This window comes from Conger conger, chromosome 6 (assembly GCF_963514075.1).
Source record: "Conger conger chromosome 6, fConCon1.1, whole genome shotgun sequence".
Taxonomy (NCBI): Eukaryota; Metazoa; Chordata; class Actinopteri; order Anguilliformes; family Congridae; genus Conger; species Conger conger.
The window spans coordinates 7,321,554-7,336,331 of record NC_083765.1 but is presented as its reverse complement, the minus strand read 5'-3'; the positions used below and the strand labels follow the sequence as shown (position 1 = coordinate 7,336,331).

Sequence of the window (14,778 nt, the reverse complement as noted above, 5' to 3'; positions counted from 1 at the left end):
TTTCCAACCCCACCTCCAAAAAAAAAAAGTGCTGTCAGTTTATGGGGAGTGATATTCAACATCAATTACTATGTTTGCTTCGATAAACATTGATAGATATTTTTGTTTTGTGTTTGCATGTTCTCCCTGTGCCTGTGTCCAGTTTCCTCTGGGTACTCCAGTTACCCCACACAGCAAAAGACACACAGATCCGGCTTGCTGGAGACTGTGTATTGCCCATAGGTATGAGTGTATGAATGAGTGGTGTGTGTGCCCTTCCTCTGGATACTCCAGTTCATCCACACAGCTAAAGACACACAGATTTGGCTAGCTGGAGACTGTGTATTGCCCATAGGTATGAGTGTATGAATGAGTGGTGTGTAGTGCCCTGTCCAGGGTGTATCCCTGCCTAATTTGTTAGGTTCACGGGTTAGGTTAACTGCCACACATGTATGCCATTTTCCAGTGAAAATAAAGACAGGGAAAGATGTACTGTTTCATTAAACGGGTGGTGCGGATGGTGCAGTGGGTAGCCTCTCTGTGTGGAGTTTGCATGTTCTCCCCGTGTCTGCGTGGGTTTCCTCTGGGTACTCCGGTTTCCTCCCACAGTCCAAAAGACATGCAGGTTAGGCTGATTGGAGAGTCTAAATTGCCCATAGGTATGAGTGTGTGAGTGAATGGTGTGTGTGCCCTGCAATGGACTGGCGACCTGTCCAGGGTGTATTCCTGCCTTTCGCCCAATGTATGCTGGGATAGGCTCCAGCCCCCCTGCGACCCTGTTCAGGATAAGCGGGTTCAGATAATGGATGGATGGATGGATGTTTCATTAAACGGCATGCAATCTTTTAAGGAAGGATGAAATAAATAATAAATAAATAAATGAGCACTATGATGCTTCAGCGCCGTCCCTTCTTTGTTGTTATAACTCTTTGCTTTCAAAGGCCATAAAGCAAAGGCCTGATTATGTCACGGGCAATCATTTCATAAATGATAATTATAGTGTTTTCTCTCGGGGGAAAGGCAAGCCTTTCAACGAGCCCGCACAGAAGTCAGGAGAAACGATGACGGGAAACGGAAAAAAAAAAGGGGGGCGAAGGTCGGTTGAATTTCACTTTTAGTTTTTTTCCCCCTGATCTGGCCTGGTTCTACGTGCCTTTGCTTCAGCCAGCTCCATTTCCACCTGCTCAAACATCATCAGTAACCCGGAGCCTGTCGCCCAATGACTAATACGGAACAGGCAAATAGACTTTGGAGTTCCATTTTCAGCCGGGGCCGCGGAAAATTGTCGAACGGCGTCGATTGGCGAGGACGCCGCCGTCGTCGGGAAACGACAGCGGAGAGAGAAAAAGAGTACGTGTCGGGTGCTAATCCACAATGCGCGATGGCTTCGCCCAGATTTCCCTGCGTGACTCTGAGAGTTCAAATCCTTTATCCCCAGTAAAGCGCACAAGCCTTCAAAAGGCATAAAGCATGGCACCCATGGGATTCCTCCCTGCACTCACTCAGCCAAGTTCTGCTCTGCCTTTGACTCCCATCAAAATAATTCTCCCCAGGATGTCACATATAATAAGACTCCCACCGTGCAGTGTCTGCACGAGCCGGTGGTGATACAGTGCGTAATCACTCTTTTTTCCTCTTGTTTGCATGCAAATGGAGAATCATTTTCTGTTAGATTGGTCTTGGACAAGCTTCATTATTTGCATCTTTCTTGTTAAAAAGCATCACCTGACAGCTCCTTCATTATCTTTTTTATAATATATTTATGGAATTAATTATTACAGCGAAAGGCCTTGTTAGGAAGTACCAGGGAAATGCGCTTCAGCTAATAAACACAAACCCAAACAGGTTTCAAATGCAAAAAAGATTCGGTGTATAATTCAGTCATTATATCAGGACATGGGGCATGTTTATTCTGCGTAGGAGATTATTTTTTGCCCTTTGTCAACAGAGGAGTTCAAGATGTTAATTAGGGAGTTCATGTAATGCAAGCCATCCGGAATATAATCAACACTGACCACAGTTCAGTTCAGTTCAGTTCAGAAAAGGAAACAAAAACCATTCTAAATGTTTACCTGTTTACAGAAAGACCTACAACAACAACAACAACAACAACAATAATAACAATAACAATAACAATAACAATAACAATAACAATAATAACAAATCCCCAAAATAAAAGCCACTATAAGCAAATACGGAATAGCTGGACAGTTAGTACAGTAATTAAGGATAAGTTCTTTAGCAAAGTGCAGAGCATCAGTGTTCTGACTGGGATTGAACCTGTAGCCCAGCACTTCTGAGGCTCTGAGATTCAAAGAAGGCTGCCTCAGAAAATAAGGAAAAGCCGGGTCTAACCAGTCCTCCACTAACAGACAAACAGACAAATAAACGAGCAAGCTAAACTGTAATAAATAAATGAATAAATACAAAAAAATCACAAATAATGTTTCCGGTGAGTTTTCCCACTGTGTTCAGATAAGGGAAGGGGGTTGGGGGGGTTGTCGTCTGCCTCTCTTTTGCAGAATCCCACCCACAGCAGACCCCCAAAAAGGAGGAGGCTGCCTCACTGAGCTACAGGAGTGCTGTAGCACTTCATCTGGCCTCCAGTTCACCAGAACAGGCCCATTCATTTTCCTATGTACGTAAAGCTGGGGAATATGCTGGCGTATACCGCTGGGATGTTAGCTTCACAGCGCAACAGTATTTCTGAGGAGAGCCAAACTCCAAGATATCCACAATGAATGCTTATGTATTTGCTGTGCATCTTTTCACATTGTATTTTATTAACCCGATCACAAAGGACAGGGCACATGTTTGCATGTGCTAGTTTATCTCTTAGTTTCACCAAAGGACATTCAAATTTAGACACTGAATATCCTTAGGGTTTTACAGCAGACTGGGAAAGAGGAAAACAAAAGCACAATGTGGAATTACTTGAAATAACACATTTGATCATGTCCCATGTTAAATGATTACATGTTAATCATGCCCCATTAGGCTGCAGAGGACTGAGTGCAGGATTGAGTGCACAGTGCAGTTTCTATGGAAAGCCAACACAATTAGCAGTAATGTTACAGTAATATAACAGTAATTATTCACATTTTTATTTTGTTTTTCCCATGCTGAGCATCAGCAACGGACTGCTACCAAGCACACCATGAGAACAAATAATTAAACAAATGTATTTTGAATCACCATGACGTCATTAGCACCCCAACAACCACCACCAGTGTTGTGTGTGTGTGTGTGGGTGTGTGTGTGCGTGCGTGCGTGAGTGCGTGAGCGCGCGCGCGCGCGTGTGTGTGTGTGTGTGTGCAGAAAGCAGTAGGCATATATGCCCAATTAAAATTACAAAAAGGTACAACCTCGGCGGTGGTACTGAGCGGCTGACATTCTGATACTGACGCGTGACGCTTTACGTGGGTATGAGTTGTAAAACAAAACCGGGTAGTCAGCGTAGTGCTACATAAACATGCAAATAGAAAAGCGATGTGAAGTAGAGTGTTAAATAACATCAGGTTTTCCCTCAACCTCCACCCCTCGCATGGTCCCTGAAGTAGTCTGCCCTGAAGTGTAGCCCAAGTGTAGCCTACACTCATACAAAGTTTAGCCTATTAAACCAGCCCAGATGGAGCTTCAATTATTTGAAGCGGGTATTCAATTTGTGCGCTTTTCCCCGGGCCGTACAAAGCGGCTCATTCAAACAAGTTCAGTAACAACGCTTGTAACAGAAAATATATGAAATGTTCTAAAACTATGTCGAGACCCATAGGAAGTATTTTTCTTATCGCATCTCAATTCCAAATTCACTAACTAAATAGTATAAAAGCCCAGAGACGTTTCGCCTAACACAAGAGACGTTAAAACTGAATCGAACTCCGTTATATATGTGAACGATTTCGGGGAATATGAAACACGCAGGTTTAATGTAATACAAAACCCATTATGTAGTAAATTACCCGTACTATAGTGCGTGGTGTTTGGCAACATAAAGTCAGACTATTCGTCAAAATAAATGTGTATGTTCTTAAACATGCATGCATACATACATACATACATACGGACATGCTTTGTAAAGGAGCACTTATAAGAATGCATTGCGCCTCCAAGTCTGTACCATTACTGACAACTGTAGGACAACGTTTGCAATGCGCCAGCATTTCAACACACTTTCTAATTATTGGGCAAGAACTCGAGCGCAACATTAACATTCGATATAAATTAGGGTCTTTCTCGACCCCAAATAATCACTTCCACTGAAAACACAATGCAAGTATCATGGCACTTCTTATAACGCAGCTCCTGGAGTGTGGAAACGCGCAGGAAATTGAAATTTAACGAACTAAACGTGACATGAGACAACTGACACGCTAAGCAAAACCCACAGCGCAAATTGTAAGAAAGGAACATTATTTGCGATCAGTAATGACTTTAACACAACGCGTTAGACAGTTTTACTTACTAAGGTGTCCAGATCAAGATCACTATTCTTTGGGTATCCAGAGGAATCTCATCTTTCTTCTGCCTTGCCAGAAACAGCAATGCTTTCTTATTCCAGTGAGGCCCCCAAATGAACTGAAAGAGAGAATCAAACACTCAGATCAGCCCCGTTAATTAAATCGGGGTTCCCCAAAAGTGCAATTGTTTCAGTCAAGCACGAGGGGGGTTAAAATGCATTTTATTGAAAAATGCAGTTCCTACCCGTTCTCTCTCTCCCTATCTGTAGCCGGAGACAAAGAGAGCGATAACGAAAAGACCGAAAAGTAAGCTTTCTTTGCAGAGACAGTGCCGCTGTCAAATTGTGCCTCGCACTGCCGCCGAGGATGGAAGGGGAGCGAGAGACAGCCGACGCCAGCGCGAGATGGGAGAGACCGCGCGAGCTCAGATGCGTTCACACACCTGCATTTCCTCCGCGAGCCACTTGATGGCCGGCTGGTACAGCGCTGCTTGTTTAGCAATTTTGCCACCGCATGTACAGACATCCATTACCACCAGGTGAATGCATGCAAACAAATGGTAAGCTTTGTCTGTTTATTTTTCCAGGTTACCTTACAAACCCGCATTCAGTCAAACATAGGGAATGTAGAAAAACACTGGCCCTACCCCTTAAGACTTCTCTCAACAAAAAGAACAAGCGGGAGACTTTTTGCTCTCATCTGATACTCTGTCCTTTTCGTCATTTGACAGATGTCCGGCTTACTACATGTGGATTAGACATAATATGATCAAATGTACCCCTTGGCTTTTTGGTGATTTGTAACGTTGACATTTAGTGGGACAGCCTGCAAAAGTAAGACCAGGGACGATTTAACCCATCATGCACATGTATGGTAATAGAAGGACTGTGGTTATGCCATTTAGGCTAAAATGTTTCTTTGGGTTTAGCGGAGGCAGAAAGACTCAATTACACTATTTTTAAGGCCGCTAGTTGTTTTCATGGTGGCGTGTTTATTTGAGCAAATTATATTTACACACATCTATTTATTTATGCCAAGTCCTTCCCTTGAAACTATCACAGTATTACAGGAATGTTGGTTAACACTGATCATATGATTCTTTAAAAAAATATTTTTTTTTTTTACTCTAATACAATTTCAGCAGATAAGGTGCACCTCAATAGTTAAATAAAATAGACCGTAAGGAATGACATAGTCTCTGCTTCAAGATAAACAAAAACATAAAAAAATAAAAGTGCAAAAACAATGTTGTTGCTTCCTACAATTATTCAAATTTTCTCTTATAATCCTATGGCACAGCTTCACAGTGACCTCCTTGCATTGGAAATCCATATGAAGGAATGTCAGCTCCATGCACGGGTGCAGTGGTATCCATGGGAGATCCACAGGTTTCTGCTCTTCAACCCCACTCAGGTCTTAATTACTGCAGGAGAGCCATTGATTGGGTTGAGGCGGAACCTCCTGCCGGACTCTGTGTCAATCAGCCAGCGCTTAACTGACGTCTCTAAACCCGTGGGGACTGTGGATCCCCTGAACAAGGAGTGGGACTTTGAGACTTTGAGACATCAATGGATCTCTTTTTTCAATCCGCTGAAGAGTACTTTTTTTTGTTTGTTTTGTTCGTTTCTTTCCTTCAAAATTCCAAGTCAGTGTTCCGGAACTCAATTGCTTTCAACTGACGTCAGCATTAGAATGTTCAGTTAAGACCACAATCAATGGCGAATTACCTGCTAGGGGCGTTTTGACCCACCTATGACCATACAAGCCCAAATGTATGGATATTACTAGCTATGTTGCCTAACCTGGCAAAAAAAATCATGTTTATAGGCAAACTTAAATCGACAGGCTGACATTCCATGATGTAAAAAAAAAAAAGAAGAAGAAAGATTATGCAAGCAGCAAACTTTGTATGCTGGAACAGAGCCCAACCTTACAAGCTGTTCGGTAAAGCCACAGATAGCATCCATGTCTGAGACGTGAACCTCATACCCTTTTTCCAAACGATGAGCTAAAATGAGAGCAGTCTGCTTGGGTAGGATTGTGTTTCTACATTGTTTCTTATGCCATTCTGACCTATATCATCCTGGCCTCATCAGAGCTGACACTGGCCTGTTCAACAAATCAGCTCTGGGGGAACAGTTCTCAACAAGCCGTGTAATTTCCTGCACGCCGATACAGTCTCGAAAAATATGAACCGGACATGACCAAATCTATACAGCCATGATAACACAAGTCCACACAACAAACCGTTCAGTGTTAGTTCAACTCGAAAGACGGGGACCTTATGTACACTGTAAGAGTTTACTTGACACTGAACATTTTACTGTGTTGTTATTATTTATCTATTGGCTTTTTGCACTACTAATTGAGACAGCAGCATGGGCAATAATTATTCCTGGTTTTGGTTCTTCCACGTTTGGGTCCAGCTTACAACAGCCTGGATTCATCTGTGCAACAGAAAAGGGTGGCTAACATACTGCCTGAAACAAACTCGGAAACTGACTCATTAGCTATTGCAGCCCTTATTTCCTTTAATGATAAATAAAAGAATCTATAAACTGGGAGAAAGCCAAAAACAAACTTGAATAGTTCCCTGAGATCAGCTCATCTGAGGGAGAATCGAACAGATTCCTGGTTATTTTGTGGGGGGAAAGGTAAATGGGCCCCTTATTTTGAATATTGACCTACATTTATCATTTGGCCATTCCAGGGAACCAATAGAATGATTTCACGTGGTGAGATTATTTAAACTGAACATAAGAAGTAAGAAAAGTTAAAGACTGGGTGACCCATTTCCTACCATTGCGCTATGCACGTGTATAATATCTCACTGTAAATGTATCTGTCCTCTCTCCAGCCAGCTCCAAAACAGTGCCTCCATTTTTTTCCTCTCAAAAATGAATGTAGACTGAGCATCAAATATAACATCATGAGATGCATATTGATTTGGGATAATGATTGAATGCCTTTGGCATTAGGTAGACTGACTGTGGTATCTTGAAGTTATTTACTTACTGATGACAAGGTGCTTTAGCCTATTCAATATCAAACCTGGTAAAAATGTAAATAAAAAAAACATATAAAACAGATAAAAATAATCAATACGCCCCACTTAGCGACAGAACAATGTCTTTTGGTCTGAGTGAAGACCCAGACAATGGACGAGGTAAGCACATCATCATTCGCCATCGGTTACCGAAAATCCAGAATCAATCATGAAATATCCATAAAATACATCTTATTTCTATAAAATTACACGTGCACAGTGCAATTCGTTTTTATTTATTTATACATACAAGAGAAAATTATGTAAAAAAAAAAGTGTCTGTCTGTGTGTGTGTGTGTGTGTGTGTGTGTGTGTGCGTGTACGTGTGTATGTTCACTCAAGATTTCCTAACCCTAGCGGAGAAAATGCATTTTGTATTATTCCACAAACGATTCCCGCTCCTGGCTTATCCTGTGATATCCGTGTGCGGCTGTGCAATGAATACATCAAGCCCGGTTTTCATATGTATTCCCCCCACCTCCCTCCGCCCACTGCCCACCCCTCTGATTTCACTGAATATTCATGCTGGCGGATGCAGCGGTCCAGGCTGTGCAGAGATGTGTGCCCGACGCTGGGGCCTGACTCTTATTCTGTTATCATCACCTCTGACAGGGTGGAAGCTGTGGCCTTTGGACCACTTTTGTCTGAGGGGGAAGTAATGATGGCTTTGAAGCGGACTGCGGAGGAGGAGCAGGTGGCTCTTCCCGCGGTAAATAAGATTAAAAACTTTATTACAAATCAAACCGACCTGTATTTATTTACTGTTTGGCCATCGCGGCGCTCTGAAGACACAGTGCTGCGCAGTGTTCTCTGGGCGTTCCCTCAGAGGCCCCGCTGGAATGGTAAATGGTAAATGGCTGGCATTTATATAGCGCCTTTATCCAAAGCGCTGTACAACTGATGCTTATGGTAAATGGCTGGCATTTATATAGTGCCTTCATCCAAAGCGCTGTACAACTGATGCTTCTCATTCACCCATTCACACACACACACACACACACACACTCACATACCAACAGTGATTGGCTGCCATGCAAGGCACCAAACAGCTCGTCAGGAGCATTTGGGGGTTAGGTGTCTTGCTCAGGGACACTTCGACACAGCCTGGGCAGGGGATTGAACCGGCAACCCTCCGACTGCCAGACTACTGCTCTCACCACCTGAGCCAATGTCGCCCAGAATCAAAATCCCTATATCCCTCACTGCCACCCCTCCGTTAGCCACCCACCCCCACCAAAAAAATAAAAATAAAAGAAATAATAATAATAATACAGAATTCAGGGGACACTATGAGCATGCAAAAGGGTACCCATAATGCACCACTGATGTGCTGACATCACATGCAGGTAAGATGCCAAATGTGGTTGTCCCGCCCCTAAGATGCTGCTCACTGCTTGACTGTGGTTTGAATTGACTCTGATTTGGATCTGATCTTGTGATACCCTGTAAACTTGATGCAGCGCTAATTTTGGCTTGTGGCTAACTGGGAAAGCAAGCAACATTGCAAGTGCAACAGAAAAGGGAGTTCTGAAATACTCATCAACAGATAAGGATCTTTCAAATTTACTGATGTCATGAAATCATATTGTGTATCCCTATTATGGATGTCCATCATTCCTAACAAGCACCCTTCTAACTTAATTTGACAATCCATTAGCTTATATCCAGATTTTACAATTGCAGTTTTATCTGACAGTACGCAATATGATAAGTTTGTATTTACACCACAAGTGAGACGTATGCATCCTGAAGCGTGTGTCAGTTGGAAGGAAGACCCCATGCAGCTAAGGTGAGTTCACGCACACATCCATCTCTAATCCCATGTTAGCACTGCGTTTCTGCACGTTCACAACAATGATCCGAGGATGCGCCGACACCTTTTACCGCATGCGGAGAGAGAGAGAGAGAGAGGGGGAGAGAGAGAGAGAGAGAGAGGGAGAGAGGGGGAGAGAGAGAGAGAGAGAGAGAGAGAGGGGGAGAGAGAGAGAGAGAGAGAGAGGGAGAGAGAGGGAGAGAGAGAGGGAGAGAGGGAGAGAGAGAGAGAGAGAGAGGGGCCAATCCATTCGCGCCGCGGTTAAACCGGATCAGCACCGGGTTCAACCGCCGTGGGTCTGTTCCTTCACTCCCCCCCTCGCCTGCAGAGGGCCACTATGTCGGCCATTATCCCCACTCAATCCGGAATGCGTAATGACGCTGGGCACTCTGCAGTCCCGAACGCCTCCCATTACGGCTCTTTATGGAGGGCTAATGGACACCTGTGAGGGGGGCATCAGCATTCACAACGCAGCGGGCGTACGAGAGGCCCCGCAGCACAGCACACGGAATATAAACACACGCGCACCGTTTCAAACGGGCGCAAGTAACCGGAGCAAACAACATCTGAGTTAACAACTACACTACACTTCAGTTAATATCCAATTTTCAGTTTCTAATTTTATTCTTATTTGTTTATGTGTTTGTATTCCTCGTGTCTCTTTTTAAAGTTAATTAAAACGCCTCGATTTTCTGCTTCAAAGCAATGTGAGCACGGGGACTTGTAGCCCAGGAAGAACAGTGTACCTTCTCATTGAATTGGAGAGAGTTGTCAGCAGCTATGCAAACAACATTTACCATTACTCAGGAGTGGACGATTCCTTCTGCTGAGCACACCTACGCGCAACCCACAAAATTAATAAATATTAATTAGGAATAGTCTGACTGTGACATCTCTCATCCTCAGCTCATATTTAAGCTGATTAGCAGAAACTGTACTCGCTGCCAAATCATTAGGACAAATTAGCAATTATTATTATGGAAGAATATATTATCTACCCACAGTTCTTTTTTCCTATTAAATCGGCATGAGAGAAGAAGAAAAAAAATACAATTTGGAACAATATAATTGATCTAGAAAATTATGATAATTCTCTCAGCAACTTGTGATTTCAGAATCAATCACATTTCCATGCGTGGGTGTCAATCAGGCGGGTCGGTGCGTCTCTGGAGGGACGGACAGTGTACACAGCCGCTCCACGTCTCAGTTCCATCACTGCGTCAATCTGTGAGAGCGTCTCTGTGCGTTCGCTGAGCTGTGGGCATGAGCGGGTGAACAGTGTCTCATCCTCCTCTCCACGGAGAGGAGAGGGGATCTGCAGGCCTGGCCTATCTCCCTTCCCACAATGCCACAGGGCAGCTGTGCTAGCACAAACAGATGCACCTGCTTAGCCTGGGGTCCCCAGACTCACGGGCCATGGCCCCCAGTACTCACAGTGTATACGCCGCCAGACATGTTATAATTAACCCTACAAACACGTCTTAAAGTATATATTCCGTATATCTGTAATACTTGTGCATATGAAAATTATTTGAATTGATTTTAAATCATTATGTACCAGTGGGCGTGGATCAAGTGTCAAATTTCTGTTCCCTGACCTTCAAAAATTGTCCCCAAAAGATCCATTTCACTCATGTACACATCATATAACAGAAACTAGTGCTGCTCTGATTTATGTTTCACCTGGTCTTTAAGGTGTAAGATCAATTAGAATGTTCTTAACTTAATATTATATGATGTGATGATGTCACAGTGCTGAATTAACACTCTACACTCATCTTCCCTTCAACTACTCTTCAAAGAAATCAGACTTCTTACTGGCGATACTTTATCTTCAGAAATTAATTTATTCCCATGAAATATAACAGAGATTAACATCGTAGTGTAGAACTGCAGAGCAGTTTTTATGATGACAAATGCTTTTCCAGCTCTGCGCAGTACCACCATAACTTCATCGCTTCCCTCCTGAAAATAAACGCCGGCTTTATACAGTCATATTGTTATTGCATCATAACTAGCAGCTGCTGAATTACATTAATTTGCTTGTAATTAGCATCATGAAGCCTAGCATAAATGCTTTCAGGTCAACAGCTGCGAGCCTCAGTTAAACTGTTGTTGTGCGCATGTGTGCGCATGTGTGCGTGTGCGCGTGTACATGCATTTCACTCAATTCACACAGTCGAAGAGCACTTGATTCAAAGCTGAGAAGGTTACAGTTGAGGTTCCTCGAGGGAGAGATCTTCAGTCTCATTCACTCCAGAACATGTTAGACAACCAGCGCCAGGTTAAGAGGTTGGTTAATGTACTGTATGCCTTTCTAAATATCCAAATGCAACAAATTGACTGGGACACCATTTGTGCTAACATTGAAGTTGACATGTTCACTCAGTAACCACTTCATTACGAGCTGTACACCAGCTTGTTAATGCAAATATTTAATCAGCCGATTATGTGGCAGCAACTAAATGCATAAAAGCATGCAGACATGGTCAAGAGGTTCAGCTGTCAAATGTCAGAATGGGGAAGAAATGTGATTTAAGAGACTTTGACCGTGGTTTGTTTCTTTGTGCCAGACAGGATGGTTTGATCCCTCTACAAACTAGAGTTTGTAGAGAATGGTGTGAAAAACAAGAAACATCCCATGAACAACAGTTCTGCGGGCAGAAACTTGTTGTTAATGAGAGAGGTCAGAGGAGAAGTGCCAGACTGGTCAAAGCTGACAGGAAGGTGACAGTAATGCAAATAACCACACATTACAACAGTGGTATGCAGAAGAGCATCTATCAACAGACAGTGTCAAACTCTAAGTGGATAGGCTACAGCAGCAGAAGACCAATGTGTAATACATAAATACCTCACTAAAGTCATACCTGTCAGGCACCAGAACAAACTTTATCGCAGATCAGATGGGCAGGCAGGGGTCGAGAACCAGCAAACAGGAATGGTGCAGAATAGGCAGTTCGTAATCGAATAGTCCAGGCAAAGGATTGGTATCCAGGCAAACAAACACAGGCAATCCAGAGAATGGTCACGGTCACAAGCAGAGGGTCAAAAACAAACAGGCCGTCGAATCAGGCGAATAAACGAAATCGAAAACCAAAACCACTAAGTCCAAAAACAACATGTCAAATCAGAATAGAAGGGTAATCCAAAAACCAGAAATCACAAACAAAACAGGCCAAACCACAGACGATCATACAGAAATAAAGGAGAGCATGGCTAAAGCACATGGCAATCCAGCAATGAGACACAGAAACAGAGGGGTTTAAATACACAGGTAGCGAGAGGGAACTATAATCAGGTGTGTGAAACAATCAGGAAGTGGGACACAGGTGAAACGAATGACAGGGAATGAACGAACTGACAGAGAGACCAGGGTGAGCACAAAAAACAAAAACGCTAAGGACTTACACAAAACCTGTCCCAGAGTGCACCATTTTTGGAGGGTCTTTCTGCCTTCATTTCCCTACTCTCCTGATTAAAAAATAAATATTAAAAAAATGTCACCAATGGGCATGAAGAAATCACTAAAAGCATAGTAGCAGACCGTGACACTACCGTGAACACTGAGTGATACTTGTGGGAAAGTTGTCCTAATAAAATTCCTTATCAAAGGCAAGTTCCATTTCAATACACAAATGTGAATGTTTGAGGTTCACAGCAAGCAGTGTTGAGAGTAGAATTACTGACTGCGAATAGGAAGTATTTGGTCTCTTGGATGAATCCATGAACCCCGTGAACATTTTTGTGAGAAAAGTCACTGAAACGCTCTTTAAGCATTCAAGTGAAAACCTGGCAAACATCTTGTGGAAAGTGAAAGTTTTCAAGCCGACTAGGAGAGCCAGGCTATATCTGGGTAAAAATTGAGCAATATTGGGGTTAATGTAGTCTATGTATTTCAGAATGTCTCTCAGCGTAGATCTCAACCCCTCTTGACATCTTAGATTGGCTGACTGGGAATAGGGCGGTTTGAAGTATCCATAGGTTTAGCTCAACATGGCTGGAGCTTCTGTCACATTCCATATGTTGCAGTGATGCAATGGTGTCTGAAGGCCAGGGAAATCTGTCAAAAGAAAAGTACGAAAGTGTGCATGTGTAGTTCTAGCAGCTGCCTGTGCAGAAAACTATCTCTGCATTAAAACTTTTAGTCACCGTTTCTGACAGCACTGCACCTTCATGCAATGATTACAGCAAGCCCAGCTCTCTCGCCTCATCCAAAGTTAAAGCTTTCCTGGCAGGAACATGCAATTATTTTCCCACCTGATTCAAGATAGATCAGGTGTTCAGAACAAAAAAAAAAAAAAAAAAAAAAAAGATTCAGGTGTGGTGCCAAGTCCAGAAAAAAAACAAAGGCTGTTTCATTCTGCAGTTATGATCTGGGAGAAGCTAACTAACACAACAATGTGAATTTCAAGGCTGGTTTTGAAATAGTTTTGATTATAAATGCAAGGTCTAAAGTCTGTCTGAGTTGTTATCCTTAGGAGTGCTGACTCATCCCAGTTTATTTCACTTGAGAGAGGCAGGTGATATAATATATCCAGTGGTATAAATTACCCTAACTCCACTTGTGGCAAGCCTTGATATTTATGAGGGTAAAAAAAAAATGCATCGATCTGCATGCAATCCTCCACATTTTCCACTGTCTCGTAATTCCCAAAAATGACTGTGCCAAGTTGAACTAATTCAGCTGGCCCGCGTGCACACTACACATTACACAGATATAGTTAAGGAAGCTTCTCTGTAAAATTCTGCAGGAGAACAGCGGAGCGGTTCCTGGATTGGGCAGGAGGTCTCGGAGTGCTGAGAAGTCCCAAGATTCCAAAGGTCTCAGAAGCTGAACCTGAGAGACGGCGCAAGGTAGCAATCACAAGATGTACAGTCTTAAAATGGGGAGAGCCTCTTACACTCTTCAGCTATTAGCACCTTCCGCGGCAGTTAAATCATTGTACTCAGAAGGAGAGGAGCTACTCACTTCAGAGAGCTGAGGTCCCTCGCCTGTTACGCTCCCCGTTAGTGGAACTCTCCTCCAGCTGAGATCAGAAATGCAGAGGCAATGGTGATAGTTATTAACACTAAACTTATTTGGGATTGTTGTTTTATGTAATCTGAACTGTACTCTGCTTGCAGTTTGCTAATTGGTTTCAACTTGTTCACCATGGTGTTGCACACAGCACAGTGTAAGGTGAAAGCTGATTGGCTGGCTGAACCACTGAATAAGACTTAAAGACCTGCAAGCATTTGATCCTGATTCCACCGTCTCAGGTGAAAACCTGCATAAACGTGGGTGGGCCCAATGGACCAGTTCTTCACATGCAATATGGAGGCAATAATTCTGGTGCCAGGAGCTCTTCATGTGCATAGTTTGTCTCTGGAGATCGCATCGCTCGTTTCCCAGTAAGTGGTAAGTTCCTGGCTGCTCCCATTCCTCTGGAGACGGTTTATAGCTCTTTTGCTGCAGCACAGTAGATCTTACTCTAATAGAA

The 14,778-nt window shown here is 43.1% G+C and overlaps 1 protein-coding gene across 1 annotated transcript in view; it reads right to left on the bottom strand.

The window, feature by feature from the left end:
* The window catches only part of LOC133131309 (receptor-type tyrosine-protein phosphatase delta-like), a 391,331-nt gene extending 386,533 nt beyond the window's left edge, over window positions 1-4,798 (bottom strand). The window contains exons 1-2 of the mRNA XM_061246612.1: window positions 4,681-4,798; window positions 4,442-4,554 (exon numbers count right to left, since the gene is read on the bottom strand). The gene's annotated coding sequence lies outside the window, so the exon portion shown is untranslated. The remainder of the gene's footprint in view (window positions 1-4,441; window positions 4,555-4,680) is intronic.
* Between the last annotated feature and the right edge of the window lie 9,980 nt (window positions 4,799-14,778).